We start from the raw sequence: 14,524 nt of genomic DNA on the forward strand, positions 1-14,524 counted from the left end.
ACTAAGCCACCTAGGTGCCCCGGAACTTTACTGAGAGTCTTCTTTCAAAAAGAAGTTTATTTTTATTTATTTTGAGCGAGAGAGAGAGAGAGAGAGAGAATCCCAGGCAGCCCTCTGCACTGTGAGCACAGAGCCCATGAACCGTGAGATCATGACCTGAGCTGAAATCAAGAGTCTGACGCTTGACCGATGGAGCCCGCCAGGCGCCCCTACCGAAAGTCTTTCTAAAGAAGACTTAAATCAGCAAAGCTGATTCCTTCCTAGTCTGTGGCTAGGAAAGTGCCGTAAGAGTTACTTCACAGAGTCACTCTCCCCAAACTACCTCTGGCTTCTGTAGAATTCCAATAAAAGTTCCCACAGGGTTTTCTCAGGAATGGGACAGGCTGGTTCCACGATTTGTACCGAAGAGCAAAAGCCCAGAGTATTTCAGACCCTTCTTCCTGAAGAGGAAGGTGGGAGGCCTTGTGCTGCCGGCAGGTGCGGTGTCGGCCCGAGTAGACGGTGTGACCAATACCAGACAACAGAGAGCCCCAGAAAGAGGCTCAGGGAAATGCAGCAGCCGTCCGTATTCCTGTAGCTGTGGGTCTGAGGCGAAAGGGTGAACGTGCCCGTTACGGATCGGGGACGATTGCGTATCCAAGTAGAAGGACGCGAAACTATATCCTGCTTTCCCTCCTGCACAAAAGTAGGCACTAGGTTGGCTAGAGTTAATATGAAAGACAAAACTTTAAAACCTTTACCAAAAAAATGTAGAAGAATCTCTATGGCCTCAGAGTAGGATAAGATTCGTTAAGATGTAGAGGTCAGTGAAAAAGAAAAGATGCACGAATTAAGGTTAAGAGCTTATCTTTTGAAAGATAACGTAAAGGAAGATAAATTCAAGCCAAAACCCGGGAGAACCTACTGCGGTTATACGACCAGCGAGGGATCGGGAGCGAGGTCCGCACCCTTGGGCGCCCGGCTTTGTCCTGTTGGCAAGCGAGGAAGGCTTTTTTCCTTCTCAGTTTTACTTTGCGTTTGAGGTCATTGGAGATGCGCACGCAGTTTAAGAAACAGTACACAGGGGCGCCTGGGTGGCTCAGTAGGTTGAGCGGCCGACTTCAGCTCAGGTCATGATCTCGCGGCCAGTGAGTTCGAGCCCCGCGTCGGGCTCTGTGCTGACTGCTCAGAGCTTGGAGCCTGTTTCAGATTCTGTGTCTCCCTCTCTTTCTGACCCTCCCCCGTTCATGCCCTGTCTCTCTCTGTCTCAAAAATAAACTTAAAAAAAAAAAATTAAAAAAAAAAAAAGAAAGAAACAGTACACAGAGGCCCAGTGTGCTGTTCACCCGGTTTCTCCCAATGGTAACATCTTTTGAAACAGTATTGCAACCAGGGTGCTGACATTGATACAGTCAAGGTACCAGCATCTCTGCCACCGCAGGGCTACCTCCTGTGGCCTTTTTATAGACACGCCCACTTCCGCTCCCATCCCCGCCCCCACCCCCCAACCCCTGACAACAACTTCTCTGTTTGTACCATCTCAGGACTTCAAGGAGGTTATAGAAATGGGGCCCCTGCTTGGCTCAGTCAGTTGAGCATCCGTCTGAGTCTTGATTTCAGCTCGGGTCATGGTCTCACACTTCGTGAGATCGAGTCTCGAGTCCGGCTCTGCGCTGACGGCACGGAGCTTGTCTGGGATTCTCTCTCTCCCCCTCTTCCCCTTCCTCGACGGTGCCTGCGGGTGCACATTCTCTCTGTGTCTCAAAATAAATAAATAAACTTAAGGAAATGGATTGTGGGCTTTAAAAAATGTAAAATAATATAACTTTTAAAAAATGCTTATTTTTAGAGAGGGCCCAAGTGAGCAGAGAGAGGGGCAGACAGAGAGGGAGAAAGAATCCCAAGCAGTCCCCATGCTCAGTACAGAGCCTGACATGGGGATTGATCCCATGAACCATGAGATGGTGACCTGAGCTGAAATCAAGAGTCAGATGCTCAACCGACTGAGCCACCCAGGTGCCCCTAAAATAATAATAATAATAATGATAATAAATAAATAAATAAATATATATATATATATTTTTTTTTCAGCAAAAAATCTTTGGGATCTAGGGCTGGCCGAAAACCTCTTAGTCGTGACAATAAAATCACCATTCGTAAATGGAAAAACAGGAAAAAATTGATAAATTGGACTTTATTTAAATTAAAAACTTCAGTCAATAAAAATAACCCTGTTAAGAGGATGAAAAGCTACAGAGCGGGAGAAAAATATTTGCAAACGACATATCCAACAAAAAACTAGTATCTAAAATATATAAAGAACTCTCAAAACTCAACAACAAAAAACCCAAACAATCCAACTAGAAAATGGGCAAAAGAAATGATGAGCTCTACACTTCCCGGCGTGGGGCTCGAACTCACAAACGGTGAGGTCATGACCTGAGCGGAAACCAAGAGCCGGACGCCTAAGTGACTCACCCAGGTGCCCCAAGCCCACAATCCATTTTGAGTTAATTTTTGTATAAGCTGTGAAACTTGGGGTAACTTCGTTCCTTCCTTCCTCTCTTCCTCTGTTTCTTTTCTCTTTTCTGTTTCTGGGCCTATCGATGTCCAACTGCTGTAGCACCATTTGTCGAAAAGACCGTTTTCTCCATTAAATTACCTTTGCAGCTTTATCAAGGATCAGTGGGGGCATATTTGTGTGGCTTTATTTCTGGATTCTCAGTTTCTTGCACTGATACGTGGATCTCTGCCTACGCTGGGGTCACACAGCCTCGGCTACTGTGGCTGTCTACGAAGTATGCAAACTTGAAGACGGACGCCCCATCCCCACTTTATTCTTTTTCAAAATTGTTTTAGCTGTTCTAGTTCCTTTGCCTATGCCTATACATTTTAGAATAATCTTGTCTGTGCCTACAAAATTTTGGCTGGGATTCTGATAGGAGTTGCGTTATACCTGTGTTCGTTTTTCTACGTAGACAATCACATCGTTTGCAAATAGGGCCAGTTTTTTGGTTTTCTTGTTTTCCCTTTGTGATCTATATGCCTTCTGTTACGTTTCTGCCTTAGTACCGGCCGGAGTTTCCGGCACTGTGTTGAATTAGAACAGGGAGTCTGGGAGCCCTTGGCTCAGTCCCTTAGGGTAGGGACTGTTCAGTCTTCCACAATGAAATAAAATGTCATCCATAGCTCTTTTGTTGATGTTCCTTATCAAGTTGAAGAAGTTCTTCTCTATTCTTAATCTTTGACAGTTTTAATCACGAATGGGGTTTGTATTAGTTTCTTAGCCCTGCTATAAGAAAAAAAAACCATAAACTAGTATTTCTTCTCTCATGATTCTGGAGGCTCCACGTCCAAAGTCAAGGTGTCCGTCTAAAACCTGTGGGGGACTCGTCCCCACCTCTTCCTAGCTTCCAGCGATCTGTCCGTGATCTTCAGTGTTCTTTGCTTACGGGTGCATCGTTCAAGTCTTGTGTCTTCACATGGTCTTTCCTCTGTGTCTGTGTGTCCAGATTTCCTCTTTGCATAAGGACGCAGTCATACTGGATTAGGACCACCCTAGTGACCTTGTTTTAAGTCATACCTCTGTAAAGACCCTGTTTCCAAATAAGGCCACATTCTAATGTGCTGGCAGTTAGAACTGCAACATATGCTTTTGGGGGGACATAATTCAACCAATAGCAGATGTTGAATTTTGTCAAATGCTTTTTCTGTATTGGATGATGTGATCATGTGATTTTTCTTCTCTAGCTGGTTGATATGGTGGATTATAGTGATTGCTTTTTCTTTTTTTCAACATCTTTTAATGTTTTTGAGAGAGAGAGAGAGAGAGAGAAAACACAAGCGGGGGAGGGGCAGAGAGAGAAGGAGACACAGAATCTGAAGCAGACTCCGGGCTCTGAGCTGTCAGCCCAGCTGACATAGTCGGACGCCCAATCGACTGAGCCCCCAGGAGCCCCCAGGAGCCCCAAATTTCTAACGTTTAATACTACTATTAAATTACTTTTTAACACTTTGTTAAGGATCTTTGCATTTTTCATGAAGGATGTTGGTCTGTAGTTGTTTTCATTTTGTTTTCTTTTATTTTGTAGTGTCTCTGGTGTTAGTATTATGGCGATACCGGCTTCATAAAATGAATTGTGAAGAGTTTCCTCCTCTGGGAAGAGACTGTGTAGACCTGATGTTAATTTTTCTTTAATTGGTTGCTAGAATTCTCTAGTGAGACCTGGGCTTGGGTATTTCTTTTTTGGAAGGCTTTTAATTACGAGTTCAGTTTCTTTAATCGTTAATTCCAACGATCTGTTTCAGATTGGGTGGGTTGTGACAGTTTGAGTTTTTGAGGAAGGGTAAGTGTTGCCTAAGTTGTCTAACTGCATGCTTGACGTTTTGGCCTGTGGATGTCCCTGCAAAGTTGTTCTCAGCACTCCCTTCACTCACGTCCTTTGGATGTCCTGGGGTCTGTCCTGTTTCGTTCCTGACATTGGTAATCTGTCCCCTCTTTCTCTTTTTCAGTCTTGCTGGATTAATTTTATATTAATTTTGTCGATCCTTTCAAAGAACTAGTCCTTGTTTCACTGATTTTTCTCTATTGTTTTTCCTTGAGTTCTGCTTTTCTGTCAATTACTTCCTTTGTTCTGGGTTTCAGTTGCTTTTCTTCTTCTGTTTTTCCTTTAGGGTCAAAGCTGAGGTGAGTAATTTCTAAGCGTTCTTATTTCCCAATACAGGCTTTTAATGCTATGAATGTCTCTTTAGGTGATGCTTTATCTACATCTCATACCTTGATATTGTTTTTAATTTTAATTTGTGTTTTAATGTCCATTCAGCTCAAAATATTTCTAGTTTTCCTTTTGATTTCTTCATTCTGTGGGTTATTTGGAAGTATGTTAGTTTCCAAGTATTTGGAGATTTCCACATATTTTCTGCTATTGATTTCTGGTTTACTTCTGCTGTGGTTAGATAGCACACTGCATATGACTTGAATTCTCTCAATTGAGACTTACTTCACGGCCCAGGTTACAGCCTTCGTGGCCTATGTTCTGTGGACAATTGAAAAGATGTGTATTCAGCTGTTGGGCACCGTGTCCTGTACCCATCGACTGGACGCTGTTGGTTCATAGGATTACGTTCTTCTCTCTCCTTGCTGACGTTCTGTCAGTTGTTGAGAGAACGGTGTTGAAGTCTACAATTATAATTGTGGTTTTGTGTATTTCTCCTTTCGGTTGGATTAGTTTTCACATCATATATTGTTTGCTGCATATATATTTAGGATTGTGATGTGTTCTTGATGGATTAATCTAGTATCCCTCTCTATGATCTTCTTAGTGATTTTACTCTGAGATGTGTTTTATCTGATATTAAATAGGTATGTCTGCTTTTCTCTGATTGATGTTTACATATCTTTTCCTGTCTTTTTATTTTATTATTTTCCTATCTTTTTACTTTAAACCTGACTATATCATTATGTTTGAAGTGAGCGTTTTGTAGACATCATATAGTTGGATCATGTTTTTTATTTTTTTAATTTATTTGTTAAAAAAATTTTTTTAATGTTTTTATTTATTTTTGAGACAGAGAGAGACAGAGCACGAGCAGAGGAGGGGCAGAGAGAGAGGGAGACACAGAATCTGAAGCAGGCTCCAGGCTCCGAGCTGTCAGCACAGAGCCCGATGCGGGGCTCAAACTCACGGGCCGCGAGATCGTGACCTGAGCCGAAGTCGGACGCTCAACCGACTGAGCCACCCAGGCGCCCCTGGATCATGTTTTTTAATCCACACTGACAGTCTTTGTCTTTAAATTGGTAATTTTTTAGACCATTTACATTTAATGTAATTGATATGTTAGGACTCTAGTCTGTCATTTTATTTATTTTTTCCTGTTTTTTTGTTTCTCTGTTTTCCTGTCATTTACTTGGACATTTTTTACAGTTCAATTTTGATTTATCTGTAGCATTTTTAAGTGTATCTTAAAACTGAAGATGTGGGGTGCCTGGGTGGCTCAGTCAGTTGAGCGTCTGACTCGATTTCAGCTTAGGTCCAGGATCTCGTGGTTTGTGGGATCGAGCCCCACATTGGGCTCTGTGCTGACTGCACAGAGCCTGCTCAGGATTCTCTCTCTCCCTCTCTCTGCCCCTCCCCTGCTCTCTCTCAAAATAAAAAAATAAACATTAAAAAAACTGAAGATGTTACATTATTTGCACATAACTTATCATAGTCTATGCCTGTTGACATTATTCAAGTGAAGTATAGAAACCTTACTTCCCTTTACTCTCCTCGCTTAAAATGTAATTGTCTTAAATATTTCCTCTGTGTTCATTTAGAACCGTCTCAGACAGTGTTATAATTTTTGTTCCAACTGTCAGACATAATTCAGAAAACTCAAGGGAAAGAAAGCCTATTGTATTTACCCATATTTTCCTTACCATGTTCTTTCTTATTTCCTGATGTTTCAAGGCTCCTTCTTTTATCATTTCCTCTGTGTTTGGAGAACTTCCTTTGGCCATTTTTATAAGGGTAGGTCTGCTGGTGACAAATTCTTTGTTTTCCTTCATTTGAGAATGTCTTAATTTCCCCTTATTTCCTGAAGGATATTTTCACTAAGAATACAGATCTTTTCTTTTAGCATTTGAAAAATAGCATGTCATTTCCTTCTGGCCTCCATGGTTTCTGATGAGAAATCCACTGTCATTCAAATTGTTTTTCTCTCTTTCTTTTTTTTTTTTTTTAATGTTTATTTTTGACAGAGAGAGAGGAGGAGGAGGGAGAGAGAAAGAGAGAGAGAGAGAGAGAAAGAAAGAAGATCTGAAGCAGGCTCCTTGCTGACAGCAGAAAGCCTGGTGTGGAGCTTGAATTTATGAACTGTGAGACCGTGACCTGAGCCGAAACCAAGAGTCAGATGCTTAACTGACTGAGCCACCCACACACCCCTAAATTCCCCATTTGTTATATCTTTTTTTTTTTTCCCCTGAGACTTTCTATTTCTTTCATGAGCATTTCTATTTATTCATTCTTTTTAAGGGTATTTGTAATTGTTTGTTGATGCATTTTATTATGGCTACTTTAAAATGTTTGTCAGGTCCAGGGCGCCTGGGTGGCTCAGTGGGTTGGGTGTCTGGCTTTGGCTCAGGTCATGATCTCACAGTTTATGGACTTAAGCCCCGCATCGGGCTCTGTGCTGACAGCTCAGAGCCTGGAGCCTGCTTCGGATTCTGTGTCTCCATCTCTCTCTGCCCTTCCCCATCTCACACTCTGTCTCAGAAATAAATCAACATTAAAAAAATTTTTTTTTTAATGTTTGTCAGGTCAACGTGATACTCTATATAGAAAACCCAAAAGTTTCCACCAAAAAACTGCTAGAACTGGGGCACTTGGGTGGCTCCGTTGGTTGTCAGACATTGGCTCGGGTCATGATCTCATGGTTTGTGAGTTCAAGCCCCGCATCAGACTCTGGGCTGACGGCTCAGAGCCTGGAGCCTCCTTCAGATTGTGTGTCTGTGTCTCTCTCTGCCCCTCCCTCCCTCGCACTCTGTCTCTCTCAAAAATAAATAAAGATTTAAAAAATTAGAAAGAAAAAACAACTGCTAGCACTGATCCATGAATTCAGCTAAGTCGCAGGATATAAAATCAACGCACAGAAATCGGTTGTGTTTCTTTACACCAATAATGAAGCAGCAGCAAGAGAAATCAAGGAATCGATCCCATTTACAACTGCACCAAAAACCATGAAATACCTCGGAATAAACCTAACCAAAGAGGTGAAAAATTTATACACTGAAAACTATAGAGAGCTATGAAAGAAATTGAAGAAGACACAAAAAAATGGAAAAAGATTCCATGCTCCTGGATTGGAAGAACAAATATTGTTAAAATGTCGATACTACCCAAAGCAATCTACACATTCAATGCAATCCCTATCAAAATAACACCAGCATTCTTCACAGAGCTAGAACAAACAATCTTAAAATGTTTATGGAACTAGGAAAGACCCCAAACAGCCAAAGCAATCCTGAAAAAGAAAACCAAAGCAGGAGGCATCACAATCCCAGACTTCAAGCTGTACTACAAAGCTGTCATCATCAAGACAGTATGGTACCGGCACAAAAACAGACACCCAGATCAATGGAACAGAATAGAGAACCCAGAAATGGACCCACAAACGTATGGCCAACTAATCTTCGACAAAGCAGGAAAGAATATCCAATGGAATAAAGACAGTCTTTTCAGCAAGTGGTGCTGGGAATACTGGACAGCGACATGCAGAAGAATGGAACCTGGGCCACTTCCTTACACCAGACACAAAAATAAACTCAACATGGATGAAAGACCTAAACGTAAGACAGGAAGCCATCAAAATCCTCGAGGAGAAAGCAGGCAAAAACCTATTTGACCTCAGCCGCAGCAACTTCTTACTCAACACGTCTCCGGAGGCAAGGGAAACAAAAGCAAAAATGAACTACTGGGACCTCATCAAAAAGCTTCTGCACAGTGAAGGAAACAATCAGCAAAACTAAAAGGCCACTGACGGAATGGGAGAAGATATTTGCAAATGACATAGCAGATAAAGTGTTAGTATCCAAAATCTATAAAGAGCTTATCAAACTCAACACCCAAAAAACAACCCAGTGGAGAAATGGGCAAAAGACCTGAATAGACACTTCTCCAAAGAAGACATCCAGACGGCCAACACATGAAAAAATGCTCAACTTCACTCATCATCAGGAAAATACAATGAGATACCACCTTACACCTGTCAGAATGGCTAACATTAACAACTCGGGCAACAACAGATGTTGGTGAGGGTGCAGACTGCTGGTGGGAATGCAAACTGGTGCAGCCGTTCTGGAAAACAGCGTGGAGGTTCCTGAAAAAATTAAAAGTAGAACTCCCCTACCACCCAGCAATTGCACTACTAGGTATTTATCCAAGGGATACAGGTGTGCTGTTTCGAAGGGACACATGCACCCCCACGTTTACAGCAGCGCTATCGACAACAGCCAAAGGATGAAAGAGCCCAAATGTCCATCGATGGATGAGTGGATAAAGAAGATGTGGTCTATATATACGATTGAGTATTACTCGGCAATCAAAAAGAATGAAATCTTGCCATTTGCAGCTACGTGGATGGAACTGGAGGGTATTGTGCTGAGTGAAATTAGTCAGAGAAAGACAAAAATTATATGACTTCACCCATATGAGGACTTTAAGAGACAAAACAGATGAACAAAAGGGAAGGGAAGCAAAAATAATATAAAAACAGGGAGGGGGACAAAACATAAAAGACAAATACGGAGAACAAACAGGGTTACTGGAGGGGTGGTGGGAGGGGGGATGGGCTAAATGGAGGAGGGGCATTAAGGAAGACACTTGTTGGGAGGAGCACTGGGGGTTATATGTGGGGGAGGAATCACTGGATTATATTTCTGAAATCATTGTTGCACTGTTTGCTAACTAATGTGGATGTAAATTTAAATATATATATATATGTTTAAAAAATAAATAAAAATGAAATGTTTGTCGGGTAATTCTAACATCTGTTGATGTTGGTATTGGCAGGTATTGTCTTTTCTCATTGGTTTGAGACTTTTCTGGTTCTTGGTATGACAAGTGAGTTTCAATTGAAACCTGGACATTTTCTTACTATGAGACTTTAGCTTTTTTTTTTATGTTTATTTATTTTTGAGACAGAGAAAGAGAGCACGCACACAAGTAGGGGAGGGGCAGAGAGAGAAGGAGACACAGAATCCGAAGCAGGCTCCGGGCTCTGAGCTGTCGGCACAGAGCCCGATGCGGGGCTCGAACTCATGAACCGCGAGATCATGACCTGAGCCGAAGTCAGATGCCGAACTGACTGAGCCCCCAGGCGCCCCGAGACTTTAGCTTTTGTGCAAACCTTCTGTTTCACCTGGCTTTCTCTGACTCGGCTCCAGCAGGGTGCCCCGTCGATACTGCCGGCTGACGTAGAAATTCAGGTTCCCTTTATGAAGCCCCGTTTACTGTCGTGGGGTTGGGAGGTCTGGCTCTGCACGGGGTCTCCCCTGGTACCCGCTATAGGTGGCTTGGTCACCACTCAGGAGAGTCCTGACTCTCCAACAGCACTCCTCTGACACTGCCGGTCTTCGGGGCAGGGGCACCTAGTGCTGTGTGCTGTGGGTGTCCACTTCCCCAGTGGCCGTCACCGGTCCCAGTGGCAGGGGCCCGTGTCATTACTGGCTAGGGGGACAGAGTTCCGCCTGCCCCGTCGGCTTTCTGCAACATAACTGGGTGGGAGCTGTGGGCTCACTTGTCCCGGCTGCGCGGGCTCCCTGCTGTCTCGGCTGGGTGCGTGGACTCGGGGCTAGTGTGTGTGTGTGTGTGTGTGTGTGTGTGTGTGTGTGTGGCTGGAGTACAACAGTTGTTGTTCGGAAGTTTGCTGCCACGCGAGGCTTCCCCTTTTCTGGTCCCGTCGCGGGAGAGAGCAGGCTTTTGTTGGGGCTTTTCCGGTCTGTGCCTGTTGGTGCTCATGGGTTCTTTGGCTCTAAGTCTAGGACACAGGAGGTGGGAAGAAAACCCAGGGAATTCATCACCATGTTGTCCTTTGGTCCCAAGGTCAGAGTTGCCTTCTGTCTGTTTTATGTGTAAGGTCCGGTGTTTAGCAGAAGGAACAGGGAAAGGTACATTTATAGCATCTTCCTAGAGTACAAGTTCTAACAATGGTTTTTACATTTTTAAATGGGGAAAAATTTTTTGGAGAATGTTATTTTATGACACATGAAAATTATATGAAATTCAAATTTCAGTGTCTACAAAGTTTTATTGGAAAACAGCCTCACCCATTTACACTTTGTCTCCACTTCTACACAGTGGCAGGGACCACGTTGTCGAAGGGCCTGAAGTATTTACTGTCAGCAAAACATTTTTCTGGATTAAGATCCAGAACATTTAAAAAGAATTTTTTTAAATGTTTGTTTATTTTTGAGAGAGAGCAGGTGTGAGCAGGGCAGGGGCAGAGAGGGGGACAGAGGATCTGAGCAGGCTCTGTGTTAACAGCAGAGAGCCCGATGTGGGGCTCAAACTCATGAACCACACGGGATCATGACCTTGGCTGAAGTCAGACGCTTAGCGGACCAAACCACCCAGGTGCCCCAAGAATGTTTTTTAAAAACAAGCAAAAAGAAGGGCACCTGGTGGCCCAGTGGGTGCAGCATCCACTTTTCATTTTGGCTCAGGTCATGATCCCAGGGTCGTGGGATTGAGCCCCGTGTCGGCCTCTGTGCTGAGCGTGGAGCCTGCTTGGGACTCTGTCTCCCTCTGCCCCTCCCCTGCTCTCACTCTCTAAAAAAGAAAAGTCAAAGCTGAAGATCGATGAGAAAAGGAAACAACCTGATAGAAGGTTAGGTAAGAGCTGGAAATAGGTATTTCCTAGACAAGGAGGCGTGAGAGCCGCAGGGGCGCGTCCCCGGGCTGCCGAGCGGCCCTCCCATCTACTCGCCAGGGACCGCCAGTTCTACGACAGCCGGACTCTCGAGGCTCATCCACCTGCTGTCCAGCGGCCGGGAGGAGCTCCGTCTTGTGCCCGACGAGGGCTCTCCATGCATTGAAGGCTTCTGGTCAACCTCCAGTATCCTGAGATGCTGGTCTTTAACAGTTCTGTCAAGTATTATTACTGCTTTTTGGGAACAGGATGTGTCAATTAAAATCTTTTGTAGTAGGATTGTTTTAGAAAAGAGAAAAGGGACAATTAAAGGCTCAGCCACGGGGCGGGGGGGTGCCGCACCCCCAGGAGAGTCAGGTCAGCACCAGGGAGGAAGCACTGAGTGTTAGAACAAGATATCCCAGAGGTGAAGGATGTGAGCTCTCAGACTGAAAGCCTCCAGCAAGTACCCATGATAATAAATGGGAAAGTGAGAGCTACACCAAGACGTGTTGTGGAAATATTTTAGAATATTGGATAAAGCTTCAGGAAGAGAATCCACATTGGCGGGTGGAGGATTGGGTCGTGTCACTGAATTTTGGAAGAACGTAATGTCCGAACCCAAATCTATTCTTTTTTTTTTTTTAACTTTTTATTTTTAAAAATTTACATCCAAATTAGTTAGCATATGGTGCAACAATGATTTCAGGAGTAGATTCCTTAGTGCCCCTCCCCCATTTAGCCCATCCCCCCTCCCACAGCCCCTCCAGTAACCCTCAGTTTGTTCTCTGTATTTAAGAATCTCTTCTGTTTTGTCCCCCTCCCTGTTTTTATATTATTTTTGTTTCCCTTCCCTTATGTTCCTCTGTTTTGTCTCTTAAAGTCCTCATATGAGTGAAGTCCTATGATATTTGTCTTTCTCTGACTAATTTCACTTAGCTAATTTCACTAATAATAGCCTCCAGTTCCATCCACGTAGCTGCAAATGGCAAGATTTCATTCTTTTTGATTGCCGAGTAATACTCCATTGCATATATATATCTATATCTGTCTCTCTCTCTATATATATATACACCACGTCTCCTTAATCCATTCATTCATCGAGGGACATTTGGGCCCTTTCCATCCTTTGGCTGTTGTCGACAGTGCTGCTGTAAACATGGGGGTGCATGTGTCCCTTCGAAACAGCACACCTGTATCCCTTGGAGAAATACCTGATAGTGCAATTACTGGGTCGTGGGGTAGTTCTATTTTTAGTTTTTTGAGGAACCTCCATCCTGTTTTCCAGACTGGCTGCACCAGCTTGCGTTCCCAACCCAAATCTATTCTTTTTTTTTTTTTTTTAATGTTTATTTATTTTTGACAGAGAGAGAGACAGAGCCTGAGCAGGGGAGGGGCAGAGAGAGAGGGAGACACAGAATCCGAAGCAGGCCCCAGGCTCTGAGCTGTCAGCACAGAGCCTGACACTGGGCTCGAACCCACAGACTGCGAGGTCATGACCTGAGCCGAAGTCAGACGCTCAACCGACTGAGCCACCCAGGCGCCCCCCAAATCTATTCTTAAGTTACTCTAGAGTGAAGGTAAAATTGGGACTTGTTCTGATAAGTAGGGTCTCAAAAGATGTATGGCCCACGCCCGTGTTCTCAAAGAGCCATAAAGTGGGGCGGGGTGCCTGGGTGACTCAGCATTCGACTCTTGAGTTCGGCTCAGATTATGATCTTGTGGTTTGTGAGTTTGAGCCCTGCTCTGGGCTCTGTGCTGACGGTGCAGAGCCTACTTGGGATTCTCTCTCTCTCACCCTTCCCCCACCTCAAAAACCAAAAAACTATGGAGGGATGTGCTCCAGTAGAATGGACCAGAGCCCTCCCACCGCTGGGGAATGTCCGTGCAACAGCCAGTCCCAGACGGAGCAGGAGTGAGACTCCAGGGTGATGGCCTATGAAGAAAAATGGAGACCAGGGTGGAGAGAGGCTGTGAGTCGGGGGTGTGGGAGACCTTAGCCAGGGATTTAAGCAAACTCAAGTGAATGGAGAAAGAAAAAAGTAACAGTTAATTCCTGGAGAAGGTTGTGTAAGAACAAAAGTAATCATAACATAACTTCTAAAAATCTTGAAACTTTTTTCTTTTCATAGCACGTAACTTGATTCATAGTCACACAGCGATGGGAGCGCTGGAGGGCTGGCGAAAGCAAGACGACCAGGTTTAATCAATTTACATAAAACAACCTTATTGGAGCATTAAGTACACAAAGTACCTAGATGCATTAATTGAAGCATTATTAACACGGAATCAAATGAACCCGTTTCAGGTGTACTGTTAGTTGGGTCGACGGTGATGCATATGGAACATTCTGGGTCTGCAGAAGGCTCTCCTGTCCCCCTTTGTGGCCCCAGGCCACCACTCGCCTGCTTCCTGCCACTTTCGGTGAGGTTCATCTGTCGTAGGGTTTCGTGTGCATGGGGTCCTGCTGTGTGCACGACTCGTGGCTGGCGTCTCTCTCAGAATGCGCCTGAGATCCCTCCGGGTGGTTCCAGGACATTCTGCCCTCTGGACGTGCCTCCATCTTCGCACATCCCCCCAGATTCAAGGCGGCCCTGTGGGTTCGAGTCGGGGCCCGAGTCCAGGCAGGAAGACCCGTCTCAGGAGGTCCAGCGCTGGTCCTGACGTGCCGAGTGCGTCCCCAGCTCTGGCCCCATGTGTGTGGGGTTTGCTCTCTCATTTCACTCAGGACTGTGACCCCTGTCCCTCGGGGCGCTCTTTGTCCCCCTCCTTGCCCTACGCTCAGCGGACATAATACCCCCTGTGTACTTACTGTACCTACTGAACTGTGGGCTTCATGGCCGAGCACATGCCTCATCCGCGTTTGCGGGGCGCCTCGTGTGGGGTTCCCGAGAGCAAGCAAGGTCTGGGGTCTTTTATCTCTGTTGCTATGTACCTGCTCACAGCAGACATGTGAGGGGTGGTGCGTGGGTGACAGGGCTTGGGGGTCACCGCCGTAGGTGTGAATTTCCACCAGGATGTGACCATCAGCTCCCCGGATACAAACAGGGTCCCCAGGAAGAGACGGCACAGAGTGACCAGCACTGGCCCAGTGTGTGGCCCCGTGGGGACGTGGAGGCCGCAGAGAGGCCTCTGCTGTTCGGAGGGTTATGTGAGGCCG

The 14,524-nt window shown here is 44.9% G+C and overlaps 1 long non-coding RNA gene across 1 annotated transcript in view; it reads left to right on the top strand.

Annotated features, from left to right (window-relative positions):
• The window catches only part of LOC128312997 (uncharacterized), a 30,908-nt gene that overhangs the window by 13,857 nt on the left and 2,527 nt on the right, over positions 1-14,524 (top strand). The gene's annotated exons all lie outside the window — the stretch shown is intronic.

Source organism: Acinonyx jubatus, chromosome E4 (assembly GCF_027475565.1).
Source record: "Acinonyx jubatus isolate Ajub_Pintada_27869175 chromosome E4, VMU_Ajub_asm_v1.0, whole genome shotgun sequence".
Taxonomy (NCBI): Eukaryota; Metazoa; Chordata; class Mammalia; order Carnivora; family Felidae; genus Acinonyx; species Acinonyx jubatus.